The sequence below is a fragment of the Pelobates fuscus genome, chromosome 5 (assembly GCF_036172605.1).
Source record: "Pelobates fuscus isolate aPelFus1 chromosome 5, aPelFus1.pri, whole genome shotgun sequence".
Taxonomy (NCBI): Eukaryota; Metazoa; Chordata; class Amphibia; order Anura; family Pelobatidae; genus Pelobates; species Pelobates fuscus.
In genome coordinates, this window is record NC_086321.1 from 172212946 (window position 1) to 172240847 (window position 27902).

General features: G+C 45.3%; 1 protein-coding gene across 2 annotated transcripts in view; it reads right to left on the reverse strand.

Annotated features, from left to right (window-relative positions):
• The window catches only part of SLC8B1 (solute carrier family 8 member B1), a 42531-nt gene extending 17315 nt beyond the window's left edge, over positions 1-25216 (reverse strand). For both annotated transcript variants that reach the window (XM_063454695.1, XM_063454694.1), the window contains exon 1: positions 25072-25216. The gene's annotated coding sequence lies outside the window, so the exon portion shown is untranslated. The remainder of the gene's footprint in view (positions 1-25071) is intronic.
• Between the last annotated feature and the right edge of the window lie 2686 nt (positions 25217-27902).

A 27902-nucleotide genomic window follows, 5' to 3' on the forward strand; every position in this document is an offset into this window, starting at 1 on the left:
CACCTCTGTTCTAAATGATCAAAAGCACTCCCCACTTAACGGTTTGACGAGGAGAGGCTTTACAGATACTAACGTGGTATGGATTTAGGGAATGTTCTATTTATTAAATTTGTTTTGCTTTTATAATTTAAGTGTGTGAATATATATTTTATTTTTTTTCTCAATTTGTATTTTATTCATTTTAGAACAACAAATACATTTGTTTTTTCCAGTATATTCAAATTTAGTGTAATGTGTGAGCATATTGACAACGTATTGGGAACAAAGTTAAAGGGTTTAACAATAGAAAGCAATAATACAGTAAGCCAGTAATACAGTGTATGGCAGTCTTTGCTATTTAAGTAGTTACTGTGGTCGTTAGAGGACCTTAAGGATCAGTGTCCAGTAGCAAAGTCCTGTGGATCGTTGTAAAGCGGTGAGTCGCGGAGGGGACTATACGGCTTCTTCTATCTCTGTGTGGACTCCGTTATTTGTCGGGTTTTGGTTTCACGCCTTTAGATAGTGGAGTCAGCTTCTTGAGCGTGATGTTGGGCGGAATACTGTGTCGGCGGTCTCTGACACCTTCCGAGCCCCCCGGATCTTTGGTGGGAGGAGGGATGCTTTGCTGTGGAGTGGTTGTTAGGCCTGCCCTTTGTAGAAAGAGCTCCAGGTCGTCCCCTGAGGTGAGTGTATAGCTCTCTCCTTTAATTTCTGTGAGGAGGGATCCCTCCAAGCCCCAGCGGTACCCGATAGTGGTGTCTCTTAGCTTCTTGGCTATAGGTGCCAGCTGTCTCTTTTCCATGAGAATGGAGAATGGAGTGTCCGGGTAGACAGCTATTCTGTGGCCGTCCATCAATACTGTCCCCAATTCTCTGGATTTTGCGAGTATGGTGGATCTCACGGATATGTCTCGGGTCAGCACTATTACATCTCTAGGTGCCGATTCTGGCGCTGCCGCTGACTTCCGCACTCTAAACGCCGAGGTGATCTGTGGTAGGTCGAGGTTATCGGCAATGCCCATGGCTGTCAGGAGGCTGTGGGAGTAGGGCAAGAGCTGCGTGCTGTCGACCCTTTTGGGGATGCCTCTGAGGCGCAGGTTTTTCCGCCTGTGTCTGACCTCCATTGTGGTGAGTGAACGTTTCATTTGCTTTACCTGTGAGGTAAGCTCTTGAATATCTCGGCTTGCGGTGCTCATTTTTTCGTCCCTGGAGGTTTCTCTCATTTCTAGTGAATTGACCTTCTGCCGTACCCCCTCCACTTCTTTCTGCATTTTCTGGAGGTCGCCCTTCCATACCTGTCTCATCTCCACCAGGAGCAGTTTTATGTTCCCTCTTGTGGCAGGCGCCTCGTCTTCTTCAGATTCTGTGGCAGAGGATCTAGGAGAAGGCAGTGAGTCTTCTTCTTCCAGGGAGGCTTCAGATGCCTCTGGTGTGCAGCAGGCCTCAGGCGCCATCTTGGGTCTCTGAGTTCGCCGGCCGCTCAAAAGCTAGTCTGATGTCAGGTTGCTGGGTCTTGGCAGGACCTTGATGTCTCTTATTCTTTTTCCCCATAGTCTCTGCTTTTGGAGGGTGTCTGTCTCTTGGGTCGGAATTCCACAATATTGTAGTTTTTCCGTGTTTTTGCTCAGGGTCTGAGCGGAGCTCCGTGGGAAGACCGTGTGAATATATTTTAATGAACAGAAGTTCTAGTTTATGGTTTGTTTGTGTTTTGTTTTAAATATTTTTATTGGTGTCATGTCATAAGCGTGGGTTACCATTGCATTCAATCATTACGTTCGGTTGCCTGCGCAGAGGCATGTTTCTCTTTGCGTCAATCTGTATATGCAGTTGCCTGCGCAGAGGCGTTTACTCATTACATCCATCACAACATACAGTTGCCTACGCAGAGGCTTTTTACTCATTACATCAAACACAACATTTAGCTTCGTTTTCATAACTTTGTACATAACGCTTTGCTACCTGCACTGAGGCATGGTTCTCCTTACGTCTGGTGTAGCGTTTGGTTGCCCGCTCGGGGGCTGTTTTTGCATCTTTATCATCTGTCATAGTGCGTGTGTTGCCTTTAGTTTGGTTTGTGTGTGTGTGTGTGTAGTTCGATGAGTGTGGGCGTGTTCCTGTGTGTGTTTTGGGTTTTGTCGCGTGTTGTAGCGCTGTGTGTCGTATCTACAGAGGTGGCCGTCTGCCTTATGTGCGGTTGGAGCGTTTTGAAGGCAGTGTGTGGTTGTGTATTGTATGGGTGCGTGGTGTGAGCGGGGCTTGTTGCGGTCCTATGGGCAGCACTGTATCCAGTGTTCCCGGTGGGTTCATGCCCTTGGGTTGTCGCTATGTAGTTCCTCTGGTCTGGGCGTGTCTCATTCTTTGGTCATGTTGTCGCTTTTACCTAACTGGTTGTTCAGCTAATGCGCGGGTCAGGATTTAGTTTTACATTTGATGTGTGGGATGGAGGGGTCGTTGTCGCGGCCCGTGTCTCCTGTGTTCGAGTCTGTGGTGTGGGAGCAATTATATTACTTTGTCACGTCTTGGTCATACCGTGTTTGTTCGTCGTAAGCTCTCGGAATGTACTCCGGTGTTTGTGTTGTGTGGGTTAGGTTTGTCATGCGTGTATCATTTTGGCCTGTGGTTGGTTGTGGTCGCGGTGTGCTTCCCCTGCACTTCATATGGTGGTGTAACTTTCTCTCGTGTCCGAAGTCGAATTTTGTGTGTGTTAGTGTGTGTGGATGTGTCATGGATGGGTGGGTGAGGGGAGGGTTGGTGGCCTGTTTTCTGTTTTCCAGTCCCCCGTCGCCGCCCCGTTCCGTTCAGTCCCCGGACTCCCGCTCGAGCCCTTCTCCCTCTCGCTCGTTCCTCTCAGGGGTGTTTGCTGCGAGGCGGCTTTGGAAGGGGTCCGACGCGGTGTGGCGTAGCCAGTGAAACCAGCGTTGAGTGTAGCGATCTCTTTGTCGCGTGGTGTCGGCTTTCAGGTCCTCAAATTTTCGCGTCGCTTCCACCTCTTCTATCCAGCGACTCAGTGGGGGTGTAGTAGTTTGCTTCCAGTAGATGGGGATGGTCGCTTTGGCTGCATTGAGTAGTCTGGGAATAATGGATCTGATGTATGTCTGTGTCGGCATGGTGGTTTTGTGTAGAAGGAAGGCGGCTGGGGTCTCAGGCAGTAATTCATCCGTTACTTCATGTATAGTTTTCCGGACCGTCTCCCAGTATGGGCGGATCTTGGGGCATGTCCACCAGATGTGTGTGAACGTCCCCACTGCCCCCTCGCATCTCCAGCAGGTGTCTGGTATCTCCGGGTTTCTTGCATGGAGCGTTGTTGGTGTCAAGTACCACCTGGTGAAGAGTTTGTAGGAGTTCTCCTGTAGGCGTGCTGAGCCTGGCGTTTTCTGTATCAAGGTGATGAGGGTGTTCCATTCCGCCTCTGTCATGGGTTCTTCTAGTTCCTCCTCCCACTGTCTGATGCACGGGGGTGCTAGTATATATCTGCTCGTGATTAGGAGCGTATAGATTTGTGATATGGCGCGCGGCGGCTCTGTGTCTTGCATACAGATGTGTTCAAACGTTGTTAGGTCTCTCAGGAGAGATGGTTTTTGAGGGATGGATCGGGCGTATCGTGTCATTTGTGCCCTCTGGAGTGTGTGCGCAAATGTATGCGGTCTATCCGGGAATATTTCGTTCAGCGGTCGGATGTCGAAGGGGTTCCGAAGGACATCCTTCATGCGGATGATTGGCTTGTGCCCTATTGGGTATGGGGTTGGGCCCATGTCCCCTGCTGGGAAATCTGGGTTGCCTTTCAAGGGGAGGAGTGGGCCTGGGTCCGTCGTTAGGTATTGCCTTGTGCCTTGTCCGTGCCAGACTCGCATGGTGGCCGCCACAAATGGGTTGTTGATGTGTTTATGTTTGTATGCTTCTTTCGGGATCCAAGGTAGTGTTCTGAGGTCGCAGTTGGTCGTGTCTGACTCTAGTTGGGTCCATGGTTTCGTGCCGCTGGCCACCGTCCAACTGATGATTCTCGTGAGGTGTGCCGCGTGATAGTACTTTTCAAAGTCTGGCAGTGCCAGTCCCCCGCGGAGTTTGGGGAGGATTAGTTGGGCGTGCGCTACCCGGGGAGACTTGCCCTTCCATATGAATTTACGGACTTCCGTTTTCAGAGTCTTGAAGAAGGTTGGTGGGGCTGTTATCGGGACTGTTTGAAATATGAATAGTAGTTTGGGAAGCAGCGTCATTTTGACCGCATTTACCCTTCCTAGCCATGATATGTAGTAGGAGTTCCATTTGTGCAGTTCCTCCGTTGCCTTTTTTAGCATGGGGAGGTAATTGTGTGTGTATAGGTCTGCTGGGTTGGGCGTGAGCCAGACCCCCAGGTATCTCATCCGGTGGTCACACCAGCGATATGGGTGTTGTCTCCGGATCGTGGCACTCAGTGCGTGGTTGATGTTTAAATTTAAGATCTCCGACTTTGAGTAGTTGATTTGGAGGTTCGATAGTCGGCCGTATTGTTCAAATTCCCCCTGTATGGCCCGGAGGGAGGTCTCCGGGTTCGTGACCACGAACAGGAGGTCGTCCGCGTAGGCCAGGATTTTATGGTGCGAGTGTCCAATCCTCATTCCTTGTATATCTGTGTTCTGTCGGATCCTATTGAGGAAGGGCTCCAGTGTCATTGCAAACAATAAGGGCGAGAGTGGGCAGCCTTGCCTGGTCCCGTTGAGGATGTGGAACGGGTCTGATAATGCGCCATTTATCCTGATCCTTGCCGTCGGGTGAGTGTAGAGTGCCGTCACCCAGGTGAGGTATCTTGCCCCTATGCCGAATTGTCGTAGGGTGGCGAACATCATGTCCCAGTCTACCCTGTCGAACGCTTTTTCCGCGTCAGTTGACAGGAGTAGCACTGGCTTCCGTTGTGTTTTGACGTGGGCTATGATGTTCAGGGCTCTGATGGTGTTGTCCCGTACTTCTCTACCTGGGAGGAAACCCGTTTGGTCTGGGTGGATTGATTCGGGGAGCACGTGTCTGTGTGGGGTGCGTTGTGTAGTTGTGTTTGTGTGTGTGTTATTTACCTGCCCTGTGTATGTGTGCACTGCCTATGGAGGTCAGTGTCTGTATAGGGTAATGGACAGTTATCCCGTTGGTTCGACTGTGTGTCCGGCCTGTTGGAGGGACCTTGTCGACTCTGGGGTGTGCGCGTCCCCTTCCACTAAGGGGGCCGTGTGTCCTATTCCTATGGGGGTGTCGGGCAATGTGTCGGAGGTCGCCCAGCTGGGTCTGTATAAGTGTTAGAGTTCCGGTGTTGGGTTTGGAGTGTGGTTTCCCGTCTCATCGGTGGCTGTGAGGTCGTGCATCCGCTCATTCTCTCTCTGCAGTATGTAAGTGGGTCGTTTGGTGTGTTCCGTGCAGGTTGGTGCTTTTGTGTAGATGCCCTATGGCACCCTGGCGTGTTGGTCGTTCCGTCTGTCTCATTGTATGCGCGGCTCTACTGGGGGGACCTAGATGTTATGGGCCTTGTGGTAGTTTGGGGGAGTTGGTCGTGTGCCTCGGTGGTTTGGTATGTCCCTTTGGTTCGATGGGGGCTCGGGTTGGTTAGTCACGGGGGGCCGTATCTGGGGTACCATTGCTCTTGCTGGTTAGCGTCTCTGTTACTGGTGGTTTGGGATCTAGGGTCGCGGTGGGGCAGTTTGTACCTCCGTTGTGGTTCAGTGTGCCTCTGTGTCATATCGCTTGGGAGGCTTGTGTATCGAGCGGGTGCGCGTGTCTATGGAGTAAGCTGGTGCCGTGGCTGGGTGTGTTGCGCCGCTTGGTGCGCGTGTCTGGTGTAGTGCGTGTTCAGTATCCTATACTTTTTACATAGTGTATACACCAGGTTCAAGATGCATCTTCCAGTCGGCATTACGTCTGGTTAGTTCTCGCTTCCCTCCAGCCGCATGTGCTGCCTGAGGTTCTCTATTTCCCTCTCGCCTGCCCTGTTCAAGCTGTTCATGGGTGTCCTGGGGTGGACATTTAAATTGTTATGTTCCCCTCTCTCCCCCCCCCCCCTCTCCCCTCCCCTTTGTCACCTACGTCCCTGTCGTCCCAATCATTATCTATACTTTAAAATATTTTTATTTATGTATTTATTTTGTTTTTTTTTTTAGTTTTTTTTTTCTTTTTTTAAGTTGTTTTTTTTTTTTTTTTTTTTTTTGCTATTAGTTAATGCAATTATTCCCTCCCCACTCCCTCCCCTTCACCCCCTTCCCTCCCCCCTTCCTTCAGTGTGTGTTCTGCCGTCAGTTTTCTCATTTAGCGCTTACTCAGCTCATGCCCTTCCCACCCTGCCCCCATCCCCTTTCACCCCCTCCTGTGGTGTGGCTTGGCTTGTGTGTGGATCCCTGCGACCATACATATTGCCGTGTGGTTTCTTAGAAATTGGGTACCATGTGCGAGTCTGCCGTCAAACGTTCTGGCCCTGTGGCCTGGCCCATTCACTTGTCCCCCTCCCCAAGCGTCCAGTTCCCCCCCTTCTGGCACTTGGTTGCGTGTGGAGCAGTGCGTTAGTCCCCTCGGACCCCCCCGTTAGCCCCTCTCCCACCCCAAACCTTCTCGCTTTTTTCTATGTGTGTCCCCATTATTGTTACTCACAGTTCGGTGCGTTCTCGCTGTAGCCCTTGGGTCCCCCCAGGCTGTTTGATGGGTAGTTTACCGCTCACGCCTTGCTTGGCCTTGGTTCCAGTCACGTCGGCGTTGGTGCTGGGGCCCTTGAGAGTTTTGGTCCAGTCTGCGTTGTTGCTGCGGTCCTGCTGGTTGCTGGAGGAACGATCTTGTGAGCCAGTCGGGTACTTGTATTGGCGGGAGGCCTAGGGTGCGCAGGAAGCTTGGGACTTCTTCCGGTTTCCTCAATGTTAGCTGATCTGGGCCCTGTCTTGCTGTCAAGGAGAACGGGTAGCCCCAGCGGTATGGGATCCCTGCTTGTTGTAGGGCAGAGGTCACCGGGCGTAGGGCTCTTCTTGCTTGTAGTGTATATCGGGACAAATCTTGGTAGATGGATATATTTTGCCCCTCTAGGCGTATGGTGCCCATGCGGCGGGCCGTGCGCAATATCTCCTCCTTTAGCTGGTAGTTATCCAGGCAGCATATGATATCCCTGGGTTGGTCTTCTGGGGCTGGCAGGGGTCTCAGAGCTCTGTGTGCCCTAACTAGGCCTATTCTGGGTATTTGTTGACCCCCCAGTACCTGTATAAATATTTGCCGCAGCATGTCGGGGATGTTTTCAGACGGGCCTCCCTCTCTCACCCCGCGGACACGTAGGTTCAGCCTGCGGCCGCGGTTGTCCAGGTCATCTATCCACGTGGTGAGGTATGCCATATCAGCTTCTTGGCTGGTGACCGCTGTGGTGGTGTGTTCCAGGTCAGTCCTGAGGGCTTTGGACTCTGCCTCTGTCACAGACATGCGTGCCTCCATTTTTGCCATGTCCACACGGAGCTGGGCCACCTCCTCGCGTACCACGCGGCCCAGGCGGTCAGAGAGGGCCTCGAAGTCTGCCTTTGTGAGGAGGTTAGGCAGTATCTCCCTCCATCCATCCTCCGGCGGCATCTGAGGCTCTGATGCAAAGGAGGGTGCTGGTGAGTGCCTGGCCGGGGTGGATGGAGTGGAGTCCGGTGCTTGGTTTGCGGCCTCCATTTCCGGTTGCGGCGATCGTGCGCGGGCCGTGGATTGCAGGTAGGACCGGATCGTGTTGTCCCCCCCCGGACCCGTGGGCCTCGGGGTGCCTCCCGTGTCAGTGGGCTTCCTTGTGCGACCCATTAGGTGAGTGCGGTGAGCGGGATGTGCGGATTAGCGGCGGTATTCAGGCGGGCGCCACGAGGAGCTCCGGGCTCACACGTCCATCTTGGTTGGCTGCCGGACACGCCCCCGTTTGTTTTGTTTTTTTATCTTGGACGGTGTAGCCGCTTTGTGCACACGAGCTATCCACCATTTTCTAGTGGAGTACAATTTTCAGATTGCAGTATTTGAACTGGTATGAAAATATCATGGAGTCTGACATTTTCAGTTAGGTGCTCACTTTTCCTCCAACTCTGCACAGAATATGCATTTTTTACTTTGCAATGAGTACACTCAACTGGAAACAAACAAAATATGTATTTTACGTTAGAATTGTGAAGCATGAATGGCTTGAAATAGAGGATTCCTATGAAACCATATTCTACAATTTTAAAGTCACACATCCAGCAGCCCACATGCCAATACTGAGGTGACCTGTATAATATTATGCCATTTTACACAGCCCACGATAGGAATTTTAGAGGTTATATAGTGTTCACATGGGCACATTACATAAAAAGAGCACATGCTTGAGTTTTCTATTCTGTTAAGACTTTGCCCACCCTGCAGGAATACTAGTCAGTGGTCCGAAAAAAAAAAAAAAAACACTAAAATCTATTTTCTCTGTCCTCTTATTACACTGTTCTCATTGCAGACGATTATGACCCCTCCTTGTATTCCTGAGTCACACTTGTGGGCTTGCCAGGCAAAGCATCACTATAAAGCCCCCAGATATATGGAGGCGGGGCTAGTCGCAGCAAAACTGGCACGGTGTGGGGGAAAAAAAAAAAGGGTAAGAAAAATCACCTTCACCCATGTGATCAGAGGGGGGCTGGTCACCGAAACAGACACAAGATTCTCTTACAAAAACACTATTATCACTTTTTTTTTTTTTTTTTTTTTTTATTTAAGTCCACCCAGCCTCTCCACCTTTAGAAGAGCTGAAGTAGATATTTTCCTGGGGTCCAGTGTAGCTGCTGTAATCCTATAATATTCACACTCTTTTTGCTCTACTTCCTGGCCGTTTAGTGATGCTGGGGCTAGAGTGACGTCATATCCCGGTTCCCGGCATTACCGCAGGGCACGTGAGGGAGCTGAGCAAGAAGAGCAGGAAGATAACCGCTCCTTCACAGCTGAAATTCCAAGTGGTTATGGCAACCTGGTGCCTAATTCTTTTAGAACTAATGAGTGGGCACTAGTCCATTCTAAGAATTTGTCATGAAGAATTCACCTTGCACTTCGTTTTCTTATCATTTATCATTTATATAGCAACATATTCTGCAGCACTATTTATGTTCCAGCACTGACAAGAAAATACAGTCAACAATCCCTGCTCTTCATATTCTATGCATTCAACAGACAAAGCCTTGTAAGCAATTAGAAAGTAATTGTTGAGGGGTGGGGGGGGGAAATTAAGACAATCATGAAGTTTTTTTTTACCCATACGAATTGAATTTAGATCACATTAATGCACTTACCCGCTAGAATGAGAACTCTGTGCAAAGCTATGTGGGCGATATAGGGCTATAAGTCTCACCACTTCCTCACATTAAAAAAAAAAAAAAAAAAAAAAAAGTGGAAACGTTTGGGTTTTGGAATGAAAAACAACATTTAAAAAGAAAACCCACACAACAATGGACATCATGGAAAATATTGGAAGTCTTGTTTGTGTGATGAGCTAATGGATTATTTTTAAAGATGACTGTCTAATCCTTTAAATAGCAATTTTGTTCTTATTTGAATGTCACTGAATTCTCCTCCATCCCATCGAAAACTTGATAAGTTAATAGCAGAGGCTGCCTGACTATTTGGGAGTACATACAAAACAAGAAAGTTGCGTGGCATTTATCCCCATACGTACAGAGGAAATGTTATGCAGTTAAATAGGGGAGACCAAAAGATGGACCACTAAATGAAACACTGCTACTACAATAATACTTAGCTGCTATTAAAGGTGTACTCCTGCTATGTAATTTGAACTTTAAATCATACACAGGAGGAAACTGCAGGGACTAGAAGCCTATTAACAGATCAGAAGACAATACATTCTAAATTAAACAGAATTTGCAATAAAGGACGTTTAACTATTAGATCGCATTTCACAGGAAGTGTTTAGGAAGACTGCGTAAGCCACATGCAGGTAGGTGTGACTATGGTTGCATAAACAAAGTGATATAACTCCTAAATAGCAGAGAATTGTGCAGTCAGACTACAGGGGCATGATCTATACACCAAAACTGCTTCATTAAACAAAAGTTGTTTGTGCCTAAAGTATCCCTTTAAGTGTACCCCCACATTGTACACCAAAAGCAAACCACACAGTGTTTACAATATAGCAGCAGTAGATGAAGGTGGTCAGAATAGTTACTGTAAATATGTGCATAAATCATAACTCTGTATTAACAAATATACACAATGTTGCCAAACAGCTTAATGCTGGTTGATCTGAAAAGGATAGTGCTTCGAAAGCCAAAACGTACAGAGAAACCATAAAAACGGCTTGCAATTTTTCTTTTTCCCCAATTTGATTTTTATTTGGGTAACAGTTTCTTTTAAATGTAAGCCTTCTTAACCTTATAGTTCTGTATTTTGTAATAAACGAGGTTATGCTATCATGTACCATTTCATTTATAGGAGGTATAACAAAGACTGATATACTAAATAGTGTTTTCTTATGCAAGATAAGTTTTACAAACTAGATTTTTCTGTATGTTTTGGCTTTTAAAGCGTTCTCCTTTAACACCAACCAGCACTTAACTATTTCTTTGGCAACATTGTTTAGATTTGTAAACACAGATTATTTGTTTATGCACATATTAACAGTAACTAACTATCCAGACTACCTTTTCTAGAGTTGCTTTTAGGAAATACAATGTAATGGCGGAATGCTTTGGTATGTTCCCCATCTACTAAAGCAAACTAGATGCAATGTGCAGAGAGGCCTCATTATTTGGAAATTAAATCTATTATCGTAAATTTGTATATACACACACTTGTATTTTAAAGGCTGCATTTTTAAGGCTGATGGGCAATGAAGTAGGGAGACCTTCAAAGACACTACGAGGAACGCACAATGCAATTAATCAAAATAAAATATATATATATATATATATATATAAAACCATGTTAAATGTATCCCAAGATGTACATGCCTTTATTAGTCAATAGAGGTGACTAGAAAGAGGATACCCTAACGGAACAGGTATGGGACAAAATATTCACTCGCACACAAAAGTTCCATTAGCTCAAAATTCCAGGAGACGAGCTTCAAATTACTAACTGTCTGGTACAGGACCCCTGATATCCTATACCGCATGAATCCAGATAAGGAGACGTGCTGGCGGTGCGGGTCGGAGATTGGCACAATGCTCCACACGATTGGTGGTCCTGCCCTGGTATCTCTCCCTTCTGGGCAATGGTAAACACTAAAATTAGGGACATCTTGGACCCAGAGCTCCCGCTCCAGCCTTAACCCATGCTATTACACCACACAAGCATGACGCTAAAAACCTACAAGAAGTCCTTGACAAAACACCTACTGACTGCGGCAAAGTCCCTGATACCCGCATATTGGAAACAGATCGGTGTTCCCACCTTCCGGCAATGGGTTGACAGGGTGGGAGAAATGTATGCTATGGAAACAATGACTGCAGCCTTACAGGGTCGCTCTGAGAAATGTACTCAGACATGGGCCCCATGTTTGATATACAGAACCGCCAATCATTCACGCTCCTAAACCAACCCCCACTTCCACGCCCTCCCCCACCCCTATTTTCTCCCCCCCTTTCCCCTCCTTCTCTCTCCTCTGACCCACTAGTCCCCCTCCCCCATGACTGCCAACAACCCACCTGACCGGACCACTCAAGTCCCCTGACGGGAGTCAAACACTCACTTGGAGGTTCATCACTCACCAGCAATACATCCCTAATCCGACCTGAAGATACTATAAGACACCACAACTCCCAACTACCACCACATCCCTTCCATACCACATGTTATACAAACATGCTACTGAGCTATGGATCCATACAATTGACTCAACAAAGTCTATGATTAAGGATTGCTAGACGAGAGCTACAGCTAGTTAAAGGGACGTGATACAAACGTGTACAAAAACTGAGTCAACCCCAGTTTATGGTCCTGCCCACTATGTGATACATCACTATGCTTGTTCTCTGGAAGACTCATTCCTACTAGGTCTATAGTGTAAGTACCCAAGATGCATATTGTTCGGGCTTGTATACTCTGAGTCTTGCCCTAGGAACATATAAGGCACATAAGATAAAACTACAAAAAAGGATGCCCAGCATACACACAACAACCCGCGCACAGGCAGGGAGATACAAGATACACCAACACGGTCTTCCTAAACTATACCCTTATAGGGTGACGAAATAGTTTCTGATGCGAGCCTCCTGATAAATTGGACATGCAGTTCCATAGACATCTAGGTGGATAACTCCTGCGCTAAAACCTAAATGTATACTCTGTCTTTAAAAAAAAAAAAAAAGCCATATGGTCTGAGACGCCAACAAAATGCTCGGCAGACGCGATTGTAACACAGGCTGATCCCAAGTGTAACACTTGCTACTTATGCTTCCACCAATATCCCTACATATGACTATGCACTTAACGCAGCTATCGATTCAACCGCCCCAACTCTCCTTTATCTTCATAGCTCCAAATGGTTTACCTCCTAATGTCTACCTACAGGTATCAGAGAAATACTAATGCCTATCGACAATGTTATCTTGTATTTGCGCTCCTCAATTTACATATACCACCAAAATGGAAGGAAAAAAAAAAAAAGGAAAGAGGATAATGAACTGGTGATAAACCACTTCTGCCCATACCATAATGATGCTAGCAGGGCCAAACGCTAGATACAAAGCGTGAGAGTTGTAAGAAGTTGCAATTTGCTCAGCCATGGTGTGTGAGCGTGGTTTTGCATGGGTAAATAATCCATGCTTGATGTATAAAGGGACACAATAGGCACCCTGACCACTTCAGCTCATTGAAGTGGTCTGGGTGCAGTTTAGCCCCTTAAGTACTGCACTGTAAATAGTGATTAAGCGCACATAAAGGAATGAATTATTTTTTTTTGTCAATCTTTCTTTTATTAAGGCATACAAGATGGGGTACAGAAAAGAAAAGGGGAAATGTACGTGTAGTATAAAGCATAGGGATAATACAACGTTAACATCGAGAAAATCACATTTCCTGGATAATAATGCCTCATTTTTGTTTTTATAATGTTTAGCTCATTTATGTCTGTTACGATAGCATTCAAATGTCTCTTGTCTCACTAGCTGGTCAAGAGTGTGTGTTCTGTATTACAAGGAAAGAACAAAATGTGTCGACGCTTAATTAATTTTAAAAGATAAGCAAGATCAAACTGTACAATAAAGAAAGATTACCTAAACTGTTTTTGTCGCAAGATTCATGTGGAAGATGTGACAAGCAAAGTGCTAAACAGTCTGGTGTTAGTAGACCTATTGATACATAGGGTTGACGGTTATAAGCATTACTTTGGTCTAAGAGATTAATGAATTATGCTAGATACGTTTCTAAACATGCTATAATAGTGTATCAACTAGCAGGTAGGCGCAACACAAGGTATGGTATGTTGGTCATAGTTCAGCAGGGGCACATGTGGCCAGGTAGGTATCTGGGCTGTAGGTCGTCACCAGCAGTTTTAATGTCCCTGAGGGTGCCAGGCATGTAAGCTGGGGCCTTGCACCACAAGCCGTTTAAACTCATCCCCCTCAGCCTATGCCCACCGGGGGTACCGACCTGTCTATCTTGAGGACGTCCTGCCCGGGGGTGTCATTGGTCTGAGTGTGGAGCTTCGTGTGAGCTTGGTCATGAGGCTTCCGTGTTGCCCCTATAGGCAAGTTCTGTCGCGGGTGCGAGGCATGGGATTGTGGATGAACCCTCCCGAGCTGTGGCACCGATCGCTCCCGGTTTCCAGCTGGGTACAGTCTTCGAGAGAAGTGTGGCTGGGGAGACTCCCGCGTTTGCTGTGAGGCTGGGTTGGGCTTTGGCACTCGGAGAGGTGTTCCTGAGTGTCGGTGGGGTCGGGCTCCGGGTAGCCGGGGGCTTCTCCGGGCTTGAGGGCGTCGGGCTGGCTTCCGCGTGGTGCAGGCCTTGCGCCTGTATGGCAGTGCCGCAGCTGTCTTTGCCGTCGAATGTACGGGTTTTGCATGAGTGGGTAGCCGGTGTGCCCGGAGTTTCAGGCGGAGCCAGAATGCTTGCCAGAATTTCTCAAAGGACGCATCGATGGGCTCGATCTCCAGATCACTCCTTGAGTTTGTATGTGCTTGTGAGGGGAGCTTGACATCCGCCATCTTTGGAGGCCATGTGGTTCCAGGGTTTTTGCTCCAGCTTGTTGACCCTGCTGAGGTGAGGTCGCGCTCTGTAGGGACCGGGATATCCCCCGCCGGTCCAAGGGGGGGGGGGGGGGGAAACAGGGCTTTGCAGATTCCTGTGGCTGCCTAGAGAGCACGGCCGCCACCCCCAACACCCAGGTCGTCGACCATAGTAGTCCGCAAGCTGTAACGCTGTGTGTTGCCATCGGGTCACCCCTGTTCAAGCTTAGGGAGTAATCGAGGGCGTTTAGAGTGATCCTCTGGCTGCCTAGGGTTGGTTTTCTCCAGGTTTGCCTCAGTTTTCCATATGGTTTAGGTTAGTGTAGCAGGAGCTTGTTACAAACACGTCCAGCCATCTTGGCTGTCAGGCCAGGAATGAATTTACCTTATGAAATATATAAAAACAGGTATAACATAGGTTCCTCATGTAAAATTGTTCTTTGACCTATATAAAATAAAATGTACATACACATACAGTGTAATCTGTATTTATATAAAATATAATAGGTAGAAGTAGTCTATCAACTCACAATTTTTTGAGCCTATTAAAAGTTGGCTCTGAACTTATAGAACATTTCATCTCACTCCAGGAGATAAGTAGAGAGATATACTCAGCAGTCACATCCACAGGAACTCAGGAGCTTAGTGATGTCAGCAACAAAGATTCTAGGTGACAAGTATAAAAAGTATTTATTTAAACTTTAGTATATAAAATAAATAAATAAATAAAAGCACAACGCGTTTCAACCTCTGTAACGTCTTCCTCAGGTGCAGATAGATATCTCTATCTCTATCCATCCATCTCTATCCATCCATCCCTCTCTATCCATCCCTCTCTATCCATCCCTCTCTATCCATCCCTCTCTATCCATCCCTCTCTATCCATCCCTCTCTATCCATCCCTCTCTATCCATCCCTCTCTATCCATCCCTCTCTATCCATCCCTCTCTATCCATCCCTCTCTATCCATCCCTCTCTATCCATCCCTCTCTATCCATCCCTCTCTATCCATCCCTCTCTATCCATCCCTCTCTATCCATCCCTCTCTATCCATCCCTCTCTATCCATCCCTCTCTATCCATCCCTCTCTATCCATCCCTCTCTATCCATCCCTCTCTATCCATCCCTCTCTATCCATCCCTCTCTATCCATCCCTCTCTATCCATCCCTCTCTATCCATATATCTATATCTTACTTAATTACAGCTGGTGCTAATTGGGGTACAAATTCCCTCCCACTTCCAAATATAGTCATGACTGGATATGGTTCGCCATCCCCAATATGGCTCCATTTCATGACCGTAACCTATGCCCTCCCAAACATACAAGACTAATCATTGCATCCATATAGTCTCTTGCGTTACGTCCCTTCCGGTGACGTGTTCCCGGGTTCCGTCGCGTCACTTCCAACAACGTTTTTCTGACTTCCAATGCGTTGCGTCACTTCCGGTGACTTATTCCTCCGACATCACTTCCTAGTCTGTATTCTCATTGCGGCTGTATTCTCATTCCCTTGTAACCCTCCCAGAGGAGTGGTGTATAGCAATTGGGATCCATTTTGGAAGTGGGCATACATGCAGCAATAGAAAAAATAAGGATAAAATGTGACAAAAATATATATATTAAATATAATTAAAATATAGGTTTTATGGGGGGCGGGGCCAAGCCAGCAAGCAGAGCAGACACACAAAAACTGAGCTCCCGCTGCAAATCACCAAATCCGAGCTGCACACTCACCTGAGCTTATGATACCTGAACTCAGGAAGACGCGGTGAGAAGCCCAATACGAAAAACGAGCACTTTGGAGCTCGGGAGCACAAAATGGCTAGCTGGGGCCTGCAAGCGACTAAGACAGGGGGGAGACGGACGCTCTCCCCGACCACAAATCAGAGATACAGCCCCACAAATGTCCTGCTCCCCCCCCTGGACCGGTGGGGGTTTTCCCGGTCTGACTCCAAGACGACAAACACGGGTCGAGACCCTCAGAGGAAAAGCGGGAGAGCCGAGAGACGAGGCGCTGCCCAGCAATATGGCTGCCGCCACGTGCGCTCAAAGCACAGAACCGCCAGACCTCATGACCAAGCTAGATACCATACTAGCCACATTCTGGAGACGAATAGCAGAGAAGGAACAACGAAAGGAGGTATGCAGACCGTCTAAACACCCAACCGAGGGACTGTTGCCACTCTTCCGGCACAAACACAAACCTCCCCACGCTGTCAGAGTCAGAGGAGGGCGACACAAACGACGAAGATCCCAGCGGGTACGCATATGCAAGCGACTGACCTTGCCGAGAACAGTGCACCGCCGAGACAAAAACACGTTCTCTTCTCATCCTAGCACACCAACCTGGCAAGCAGAAGGGGCCCTCATGGAGTGACAATCAACCCAGCGCGGGGACCGGGCCACACTGAAAAGACCCAAGCAGTGCCCTCCGAGTCCACTCCACTCAACCAGCATGGACTTAAACACACAAACGGAAATGCCACCGGGCAAGCTCCTGGTAAATCTGCGGGACTCTGCAACAGCCCAGCAGGGGGTCGGCTGACCCAGGCGAAGAGCGGATGCACAAACCTTGGCAAGACACAGAGACTGTATTGTTCCACCGTAAATCAATATTATAGTATTTTATTTAGGTGCATAACCTGTAGTTTGCTTTATTTAGTTGCCGTTTTTGTTTCCTCTAGGGCTACACTTGCATGTCTTTATAGTTAATCTATAACCTTACTGTAGCACATACAACCGTACTAGCACTAACCAATGCTTAGATGTGAGATAAGCTTGTTACCCATTATATGTTCTGTCTCTCGAGCAAACACAAGAGTCCATAATTGTCTTACCTGATTAGCCCACTACTTCTTGGCTACGATTATTGTAACTGTCTAGGCTGGGATAATGTACCTCAACTTGCTAAGTCTAACTACCCTGATCCTGTTTCTTACTCTTACTTTTATTAATAATCAGTTTGGATATAACTGTGTCAAGCGATAATACCCTAAAAATGGGCAAAGTTTTCACCAATGCCTAATTATTGCAAATCTTTGTTTGACTCTGCTCTTGCTGTTGTGGCATGGTATGCTATATGTGATTTTACATGCACTAATAAAATAAATAATTTTAAAAAAATAAAATAAAAAAATAATACAAATATATATATGTTTTATAAAAACTAATAAATAATCTCAAAAACTCTTCTTGCTATTTTGTATATATAGGTATACAAAGAACCAGTAATACACATAAATAATGATTTAAAAAAAAGGGTTAAAAAAACAACACATAGGGAAGAGGATCATAAAATACAATTAATCTCAAAATCTGAGATGATGTGGGGCATTTACTTATTAGAGCAAAGCCAGTGAATGTATACCTGGCAGATGTAACCACTTCTTTAAAATCATCTGCAAATTACCTCACAAAACATAGCACTGATATATCTGCTATACTCCCATTCCATTACTGTGGCTCATACCAGCTCCCCTGGTCTTATCCAGAGGTGGGAGGCATACGTGAAAGATTCTGTAGATTGGATGGAAACGTTTGATAACACTACGCACATTTATCAGAGAGAAGGTTAGGTGTTTTGTTGTTTTTTTTCTAACCTCCACAAATGCCCTCATTCCCCTTGGAAAGGAGCCAGTTTTTTTTTTGTTTTTTTTTACTGAGGGTGCACCTACTCACATTCATAGCACTTTAGCCTGTTTTAGTACTTCAGGATGTGAAGAGTGTGTCCTCTTTCTGCATTTTACAAAAAATGTGCAATTTCAGTAGACCTTTTTATAAAATTAACCTGGTTACACTACTACTACTGGAATTCAAGCAGACAATAGGCCCTGTCACATCCTGGGTTGGCTAGCTCAGGGGACGTAAACTCAAGAGGCAGCTATTGCCCAGAGCACCTGCCTTGCAAAGGCTTCTCAATGAGCTGCATTGGGAAGTCTGTGATTGGACAGCCACAGAAAGTCTGGGCGGGGTTAGAAGAGGAGGGCTTGCAAAGGCTTCAGACAAGAGAAAGGAAAGTTTTGTATATAACCCCAGTAAATTGTAGGTATATCTACAAGTGATTTTTTAAATGGGGTAGAGGAGTATCATTTTAAAACCATCTCAATTAACTCTCTGAAAGGCTGGTTTTACAAAGCTTAGTTATTACTTGAAAAGACATATGAGCCAGCTCGTGCCTTTTCAGGTAATAGGTGTGTCTTGTTAAATGCTGGAAAATCAAGGCAAATCTAGAGTATGTGCTAAAGATGAAAAATGGGGGGGGGGGGGGGGGGAAATGGGAAAAAAATTACGGCAGCAAAACATACACCACACACAAAAGCTGTATATGCAATGTATAACCACTATTAACCATAATACACTATAAATCCAGGGGTGGACAATCTGCGGCCCTCCAGATGTTTTGGACTACATATCCCTTGATGCTTTGCTAGCATTATGGCCCTAATTATGGGAGATGTAGTACAAAACATCTGGAGGGCTGCAGATGGCAGATACCTGGTGTAATCCTTTCATAAATACCATTAGGTTTAAAAATAAATTAAAAAAGAAAAAATAGAAAAAAAACCAAAAAACCTAGAAAACTAAAAGCGTGATATAAAATGCAGTCGAACTTGTATGCCCAACTCAAGAAGTCCCCCTGCTGAAGATTAGGACTCGGTCGTACACTTTGCATATTTTTGAAGTGCAGTAAAAAAAATAAAAGAAACACAAATACATGAGCTGGTATTTACATGTAAACAGTAATTGGAGACGCACAAACACAACAGGTATTGTCAAGAGAGACTAAGCAAATGAATCGAGCTAGGCAGGCATGTCAAGTCTGTGAACAGAGTCAGAGCGAATATATTAACCCCTTAAGGACACATGACAAATATTCCGTCATGATTCCCTTTTATTCCAGAAGTTGTGTCCTTAAGGGGTTAAAGAAGAAGTTGTCTCGATAAGGTTATGAATAGGTAAGTATTGATGCTGTACTGGCGAGATGAGAAAGAATGTCAGTGTGAAGAAGACATAAAAAAAAAAAATCTGGCTGTAACAACTGACATGTTGCTTATTAATAGATACCACTGGGCATGAGAATAAACAGTGAAAGAGCAGATAGCCCACATCTCTGCCTATAATAATATATAATAAGCTGCTTTTTGTAAGCACCAAGCTCAGCCTATGCCCTTCGGATAATGTACAATGACCCGGTGAGAGCGATTACAGGGATCCCATCTAACTGTATCCCACCAGCTGAGCCAAAATACAGTCCAATGTACCAATCTCACAAGCCCCTTGTCAAGCTGCAGACAGGACTTGATCTCGGTCCCGTTGCCAGACTTCTTTATAACGTGTCGAGTAAGGGCCATCCGGGGGTATGAGCGGTGTGTATGGGGATGTCCCATGGTGAACTGTGGCCCAGGAATGTAGTGGCTCACAATAGGGCAGCGATGTGGAAGCTGTGTTCGAAGGCACCCGCGTCCACTTCACCAACATCAGCACTGCATCAGGGTCTCATCCAGCAAGTCACAGATTGACTTTGTCTCATAGTGGGTTAGGCTGGACTGGAGCGAAGCTGTAGTAATAGTAATACCTCTTTGTGCGCCGGGGGAATTCGGACTGGCAAGATAGGAGTGTAGAAGGCCAGAAATCCTAGCACAGCTTGTTAAATCTGTCCTCCAAGCGCTGCACCCAATCCAGGCTCTCGAAGCCGGTTTGATTCACTGGAGGCCACTGCATGGCAGCCATCTTTGATTTACCACGTGGTCTCAGGAACAGCAAAGTTGACCAGTGCAGCGTAGTTAGTGTGCCCAGCATGGGTCGGGATATATCCCCACCAATCCAAAAGGGGTGGGGGGAGAATGGGGATCAGCGCTGAGAGCAACAAATAGAACTAAAATATAGTGAATAAGGCAGCACACCTAAAATTGATGGGGCTCAAAAAAAAAAGACAAAAAAAAAAGGGAATAGGTTGCACTTAAACGTTTAATATTTAAAGCAATAGAATTCAGAATTAATACAATGCAATAAAAAGTCAAAGTGTAAAAAGTAACAAATCATAAAATAGCTAAAATGAAAGTCCAAACTGAGGTACAGCTGATAAAATGGCAAAAACTAAAATTTTAAAACAATGGGTTTGCATCCATATCCACACAAAAAAAACATTCAGTGGTGTAGTATGTCTCAGCACAATGCTCTCTCAGTGGCGGCTCTAGACTTTGTGAGGCCTTAGGCGAAACTCAAACATGAGGCACCTACCAACACCCAAATTAAAACAATAAATAAAAATAAAATAGGGGTTGCATTGTGTGTATAAGGTGCTGTAGTTGTATTGAAGGACAAGCTTGCTGGATACAGAGAGCTAGTCTCTGTATTCATTGTTCAGAGGCTTGCAGTGTCGCGGCTCCTGGTGCCTGTAGTTATGGCATAATTTGCAAACGAAATTAATTTGCATTAAACAAATTTAATTAGCAATTATGCTAATCGTTTATACAGGACTGAGGGGTATGGTGCAGACTGGAGGCTGGCACTCTCCCGGGCAGGCCGTGTGGAGGGGACCGATGACCCGACATGTCACACTGCCCTAAGGCGAATTAGGCAGCCGCGAGGCCCCCCCCATCAGCGTGAGGCTATAGGCAGCCACCTAAATCGCCTAATTAGAGAGCTGCCTCTGCTCTCTCACATTTAATAGAGCTAGAGCAAGCTCTGGTGTAATTTGCAGGCAGTGGAGTGGTTACCTTACTGGTAAGATGTCGGTGAGAGTACTTTCAGTGGATATCACAGCAGTGTAGTAATCTAAAAGAAAAAAATAAGGAGCAATAGTGTTCTCTGTATAAAAAACTATTAAGAATATATAAGAGGTCTTATACTCCCATTCAATTGAGCAGGACAAACAGCTCAATGTATAGGACATAGGTGATATAATAATCACCAAGGTCCTCTCTGGAAAAGTAGACAGGAAGCCAGGTTGATAAAATAAAATAAAAATAACTAAAAAAAATTATTTATTTATTTTTTAAATAGAAAGGTATATGGCATAATCTCAAATTAAGGTAGCCAATATTCCTTTAATAAAACAACAAATTAAAACAAACCACTTAATGCAATGATGATTTTTATTAGTGATATTCTGATATTGCAGAAGGTCTTAATGGTAAGGTATGTATTTTTGCTGATGATACCAAGATATGTAACAGGGTTGATGTTCCAGGAGGGATAAGCCAAATGGCAAATGATTTAGGTAAACTAGAAAAATGGTCAGAGCTGTGGCAACTGACATTTAATGTGGATAAGTGCAAGATAATGCAACTTGGACGTAAAAACCCAAGGGCAGAGTACAGAATATTTGATAGAGTCCTAATCTCAACATCTGAGGAAAGGGATTTAGGGGTGATTATTTCTGATGATTTAAAGGTAGGCAGACAATGTAACAGAGCAGCAGGAAATGCTAGCAGAATGCTTGGCTGAATAGGGAGAGGTATTATCAGTAGAAAGAGGGAAGTGCTCATGCCATTGTACAGAACACTGGAGAGACCTCACTTAGAGTATTGTACGCAGTACTGGAGACCACATCTCCAGAAGGATATTGATACCTTAGAGAGAGTTCAGAGAAGGGCTACTAAACTGGTTCATGGAGTGCAGGATAAAACTTACCAAGAAAGGTTAAAGGATCTTAACATGTATAACTTGGAGGAAAGATGAGACAGGGGGGATATGATAGAAACATTTAAATACATAAAGGGAATCAACACAGTAAAGGAGGAGACCATATTTAAAAGAAGAAAAACCTACCACAAGAAGGGGACATAGTCTTAAATTAGAGGGCAAAGGTCTAAAAAGAATATCAGGAAGTATTACTTTACTGAGAGGGTAGTGGATGCATGGAATAGCCTTCCAGCTGAAGTGGTAGAGGTGAACACAGTAAAGGAGTTTAAGCATGCCTGGGATAGGCATAAGGCTATCCTAACTATAAGAGAAGGCCAGGGACTAATGCAAGTATTTAGAAAATTGGGCAGACTAGATGGGCCAATTGGTTCTTATCTGCCGTCACATTCTATGTTCTTGTTTCTAGGACTTCAAATTAGTGAATTGGTCTTGGAGCAAGCCTTTACAAAAACAAAGAAAAAAAAATAAATCAAAAGACTGCATTCAACTTTTTACAGTCCCAATGTCAATGTATTTTTGGTAAACTATAGGAGGCATGAATTTGGGACTGGAGGGGATGAGGCCTTACGGGCTCTGCAAGTGACAGTTTGCATAACTTGTGAATTGTGGTGACAGCTACACCTCAAATTAATCCCTCAAAGCCAACCAATCATGCACATACTTGAGCTGAGCTTTTTGGGGATTTCCACTGGCACCTCTAGAAATTTTACACTTGACACAGAAAAGCAGGAGTCTCAAATCAGAACAGCTCATCAAGATTCAGGACTATTGGGGGACATTCTGATCTCAAGACACTAGAGAGAGATACATCTGGGTTATTAACCAAAATGGGAATTGTGCAGACTTTACTAGGATCTTTGGAATTTTATCCCAAAATTATTTGAAGCCTAGCGAAGGTAGAAATTTTTCTATCAGCTTAGTGGACAACAATAAATACATTGTTATGGGGGCATGAGTGTACAATCATCCTCAACTGGTGGTCAATGAAGGGCTGGGAGCACAAGGGCATGGAATTTGTCCAAGGTTCTAAAGCCAATATACTTGTCCATCAGGGTAATCTACTTTTAAGTGAGTGTGTGTTGTTGCTGTGTGTGGCACTGAGGGGGCACTGATCCAGGGTCATCAAGTGGGGGAGCGTGTAGATCACAGTGCTCCCTTGCAGTCCTGGAACTCAGTAAGTCAGAATGCAGCTACCTGGTTTCCAAGCATGTATCCTTCCTCATTACGGATAACTGGACTGTGAGGAAGTGATTACTATAGTCTTGTCAGGATCGGGACAGGGATCCAACACGCAAAGTACAAACAGGACAGGGTACGTATACCGGACCTTAGAATGGCCGGACTAACGTACGGAGAGTAAAGAGAATGGTCAGAGACAAGCCGAGGTCGAGGGAACGAGAGGACAGGTGAGCGAGGAACAAGCCGGGTCAAGGATACCAGAGAGAAACAGAGTAAGTCAAACTAGCCGGGTCGGAACCAAAGGAATAACTGAAATCGCCAGAGCACTGTGTGACTAGACAGGCTAGAACCACGACAGGGCAATGAGTGAATGGGAGAAACAGGTTTAAATACCCTGGTTACAGTGAGTATACCCGCCTCCGACGAGTCCTGAGTGGCTTCCAGTCACTTGAGTGACAGATCGGTCAGGACTGACGTCATGACGTCGGGCAGCGTGCGTGACGTCATAAAATGAGACGGATCCCTCGCGGCCGGCGTGAGAGTGTCTAGGAGAGCCGCGAGGGATGGAGGAAGCCGACCTGCTGGAGGAGTAAACTGCTAAGTCTCTACCTCTTTCGGAGGTAGAGGCTTCAGGTACCCTGCACCACAGGAGGTCTGCACCACAGGAGGTACACACAACATGCTCCTTGCCCTGGCTTCCCCAGAATGCTCTGTAGCAGCCATGCCACCTGACCAATGCAGTGCAGAGCTAAAGTAAAAAACAATACAACAACAACAACAACAAAAAAACCCCAAAAAAGCAAGAAAATTGTCCTAAACTACATGTCCTGGGAAACAATCAATAGGAATTCCCCATCCTTGGAACATCAGCTGACACTCAAGTTGTCACTGGCTGCCCAGCTAAACCGCCATCATATTGTAGCACAGAGGATAGGAAGAAAGCCAGGAGAATGATGTTGAGGGCAAGAGATCCAACTTTAGGGTTAACCCATCGCAAAAGCAATTTAACTCCTGAAGGTAAAAAAGGTACCCTACCCCCATAATAACTTAAGCCAGTTCACCAAGACCAATCTGGGCACCATAACTTCTCAAAAACATTGTATTGGTGCCAGGAGGTCCCTTGTGCAGTCTTACCTTAAAGGGTCAAAGTGTTTACGAACCGTTAAGGTAAGATGGTACCCAGGAACACCTGGCACCATAACAACGTCATTGATTAATTTGGTATAGTGTCCCTTTAAGTTGTTATAGTAGTGGAAGTATTATATTAAAGTCAAGCTAAATAATTTTGTAGATAATTAAAAAAAAAAAAAAAGCTTCAAGTAAGATACATTAACATTTTATTGTGCATTTTGTTTTTAACCTTTATTTCTATAACAGCAGTGAGATAAAAATGTAAACTCTGCCTGCCACAACATAACTCCTGATCCAAAATGCTTTTGTGCAGTGTAGAACCCATTCTAAAGGATTACATAAATAGTAACACCAAAGAATTTAGACATGAGTAGATGTACATGTATCTGCCATTAGCAAATATCAGACAAAATATAGGGCCTCACATAGTGAAAAACTGCATTATCTACGGCAAGGGTATTTTTTCCACTCACATTCATTTAGAATAATTAAATATTTTTCTTGCTGGTCATCATTTTTCAGATGGCCAACATTTTCTGTCACTAATAATAAAAGTTAGTTGACACAGATTTTGTTACCACTTTTACATTCCTGGCTCTGTAACTCACACTGAACACAATTAAATTGGACTGAGCTCTTACAGGGACACCAGGACTGCCAGGGTACAAAATGTTACCCAGACCTATATATTTTATTATTCCCCCACAGGTAGAACAGGGCAACTCTCCTGCTATCCTTGAACTACATCTCCCATGATGCTCATGCGGTAGAATGGTTAAGAATAATTTTAGTTCTAGGAGCAAAACCCATCTTGGAGTATGGGAATGCATTTCTTACCAGACATATCGGATAAAGGCAATATAACACATAACCACGTGTGTTGCTAGGGGACATGAGAGGGATTCCAAATATGGAACACATGTAAACAAACACAAAATAACTATAAAATCTATTTCAACATAGGTCATGTACGGTTTTAAATCATACCTTGTGGTTTTCATTCACACGACAAGAAAGGCTAAAACGGCCTGGCAGGGACCAACTTCCTCTAACAGTACTATTTAGTTGGTAAATGGACGTTGTTGACGTATTCCAAGTAAACGCCCTCCCAGATCAGCTGACACATGCAGGCAACCACATGCTCCTCCCTCCACCCCCCCGCCCGCTAGGTTTAAATGGACAGGGAAGGGTTCTACTTAAAGGGCTAGCAGCAGTCACAGTGTGTCTTTTTTAGATCTTCCCGGCAGATCAGGACACCAGGTTCAAATAATTCCCAGCTAAGTCTGGTGTTACATTTCCATGAAAATAATATTTTCCCAACTCTTTTCATAACATTGCAAAACACTCCCCTTATAATACAGGACCTTACCCATGAAAATAACTCACATGGATGGTTTAACCCCTTATGGACTGAGCCAAATGTACACGTTGTGAACGAAACAAAACGTAAACAAAACGTAAACAAAACCTGGCATTTGCGCTATATGCAGGGCCGTCTTTAAAATTGATTTGGCCCTGGGCAAGAATTTCATGGGGCCCCCTGACCCCACTCCCTGACATGCAATCACGCTCTCCACTTCCCAACGCAGTAGCGGAACCATTTTCCCATGCTTGCAGAGTCGTATTTAGCACTGAGTTGTGTTTGTGTGTTTGAATGGAAGCATGTTTGTGTATGGAGTATGTTTGTGTAAATGTAGGGGTGTGTTTGTATGTGGTGTTGGTGTTTGAATGCAAGCATGCATCATTGTGTAGGTTTTTTTTTGCTTGTTTTTTAAATGCTGGGGTGTGTTTATATATATTTTTCGTGTTTATGTATTGTTGACGTTTCAATGCAGGACTGTGTTTGTATGTAGTGTTGAAGGTTGAATGCAGGGGTGCACTTGTGTGTAGTGTTGGCGATTTGAATGAGATGTATGCACATGTACACATAGATTGCCACACAGACATTACACACACACTGAAACACATGCAGATACACAGACATAAACACTGACACTCACACTAACACACATGCAGATACAGACTGACACAGATACACACACTAACACATACAGACACACATACATAGACATATATACAAACACTGACACATATGGATACTCAGACACACTGATGCATATACTGATACAAATGCATACACAGATAAAAACACTGACTATATACAGATGCACACACAGATATACACACGCAGGTACACACAAATACATACAGATACACACACAGGCACGCAGATACACAACCGGACACAAATGCAGAAACACACAGACCACATAGAGAAACATAGATATACTAAATACAGATACACCAATAAACATACTGACAACAGAGATACATACTGACACACACACACACAGACACCCTGACAGACATACTCACACACATGCAAAGATTACACTTTTACACACTGACAGACATACTGACACACTGACATTCTGACAGACCAACTGACATGCACACTGACGGACAAACTGACATTCACAGACAGACACAGAGGCCCTGACAGACATACTGACACACACAGAGACATAGTGACACAGACATACTGACACACATACTAAGCCACACAGACACCCTGACAGACACACTGACAGACATACTCACACACATACACACCTACTAAGACACACAGACACCCTGACAGACACACCCTGACAGACACACTCACACACATACACACATAGTAAGACACACAGACACCCCCTGACAGACACACTCACACACATACACACATAGTAAGGCACACAGACAGACATGCAAACTTTACATTTATAAAGCCAGCCTCCAGCCCTACCTTATGGGTTCCCTGGGGTCCAGTGGCAGGCTGAGGTCGTTGGGAGTGTGAGGCTCCTGCATCAAGCTCCCTCCTGACGGCCTCCTCCTCCTCCATCCTCCCGCGCGGATTCTTTCTTCCTGGGAGGAAGTGACTCACGGCAGTCACTTCCTCCCAGCCTGCAGCAGTAACACAAGGGGGCCCGGTCGCGTTGTTAAAGGGCCACAGCGCACGACCGGGCCCTCTTAGTGTGTGGGCTCCCGGTGCAGCCGCAGCACCGGCGGGCCCAGGGGGCAAAAAAAAAATAAAAAATTTTGGCGGACAGCGGGGCCCACGGAGTAGCTGCTTTGGGCCCCCCAGGAGTGAGTGGGCCCGGGGCAGCTGCCCCGTTTGCCCCGCTTTAAAGACGGCTGTGGCTATATGTCTGTCCAACCGTAATTCACCTCTTTCATATTAAATGCACCCCCCCTTATTATATATCATTTTATTCAGGGGAAACAGGGCTTTCATTTAATATCAAATATTTAGCTATGAAACATAAATTAATATGAAAACAATGGGAGAAAATAAGACATTTTGTAATGTTTTTAGTTCTACGTGACACTTTAACTGTCAATGTCATAATACTGTTTGCTTTTACTGCAATAAAATACACATATTTGTATTCAGCAAAGTCTCACGTTTAAAACAATACCCCCTATGTACAGGTTTTATGGTGTTTTGGGAAGTTACAGGGTCAAATATAGCGTGTTACATTTGAAATTGAAATTCGCCAGATTGGTTACGTTGCCTTTGAGACTGTATAGTAGCCCAGGAATTAAATTTTCGCCCATAATGGCATACCATTTGCAATAGTAGACAACCCAAGGTATTGCAAATGGGGTATGTCCAGTCTTTTTTAGTAGCCATTTGGTCACAAACACTTGCCAAAGTTAGCGTTAGTATTTGTTTGTGTGTGAAAAATGCAAAAAATTGCAATTTTGGCCAGTGTTTGTGACTAAGTGGCTACTAAAAAAGACTGGAATACCCCATTTGCAATACCTTGGGT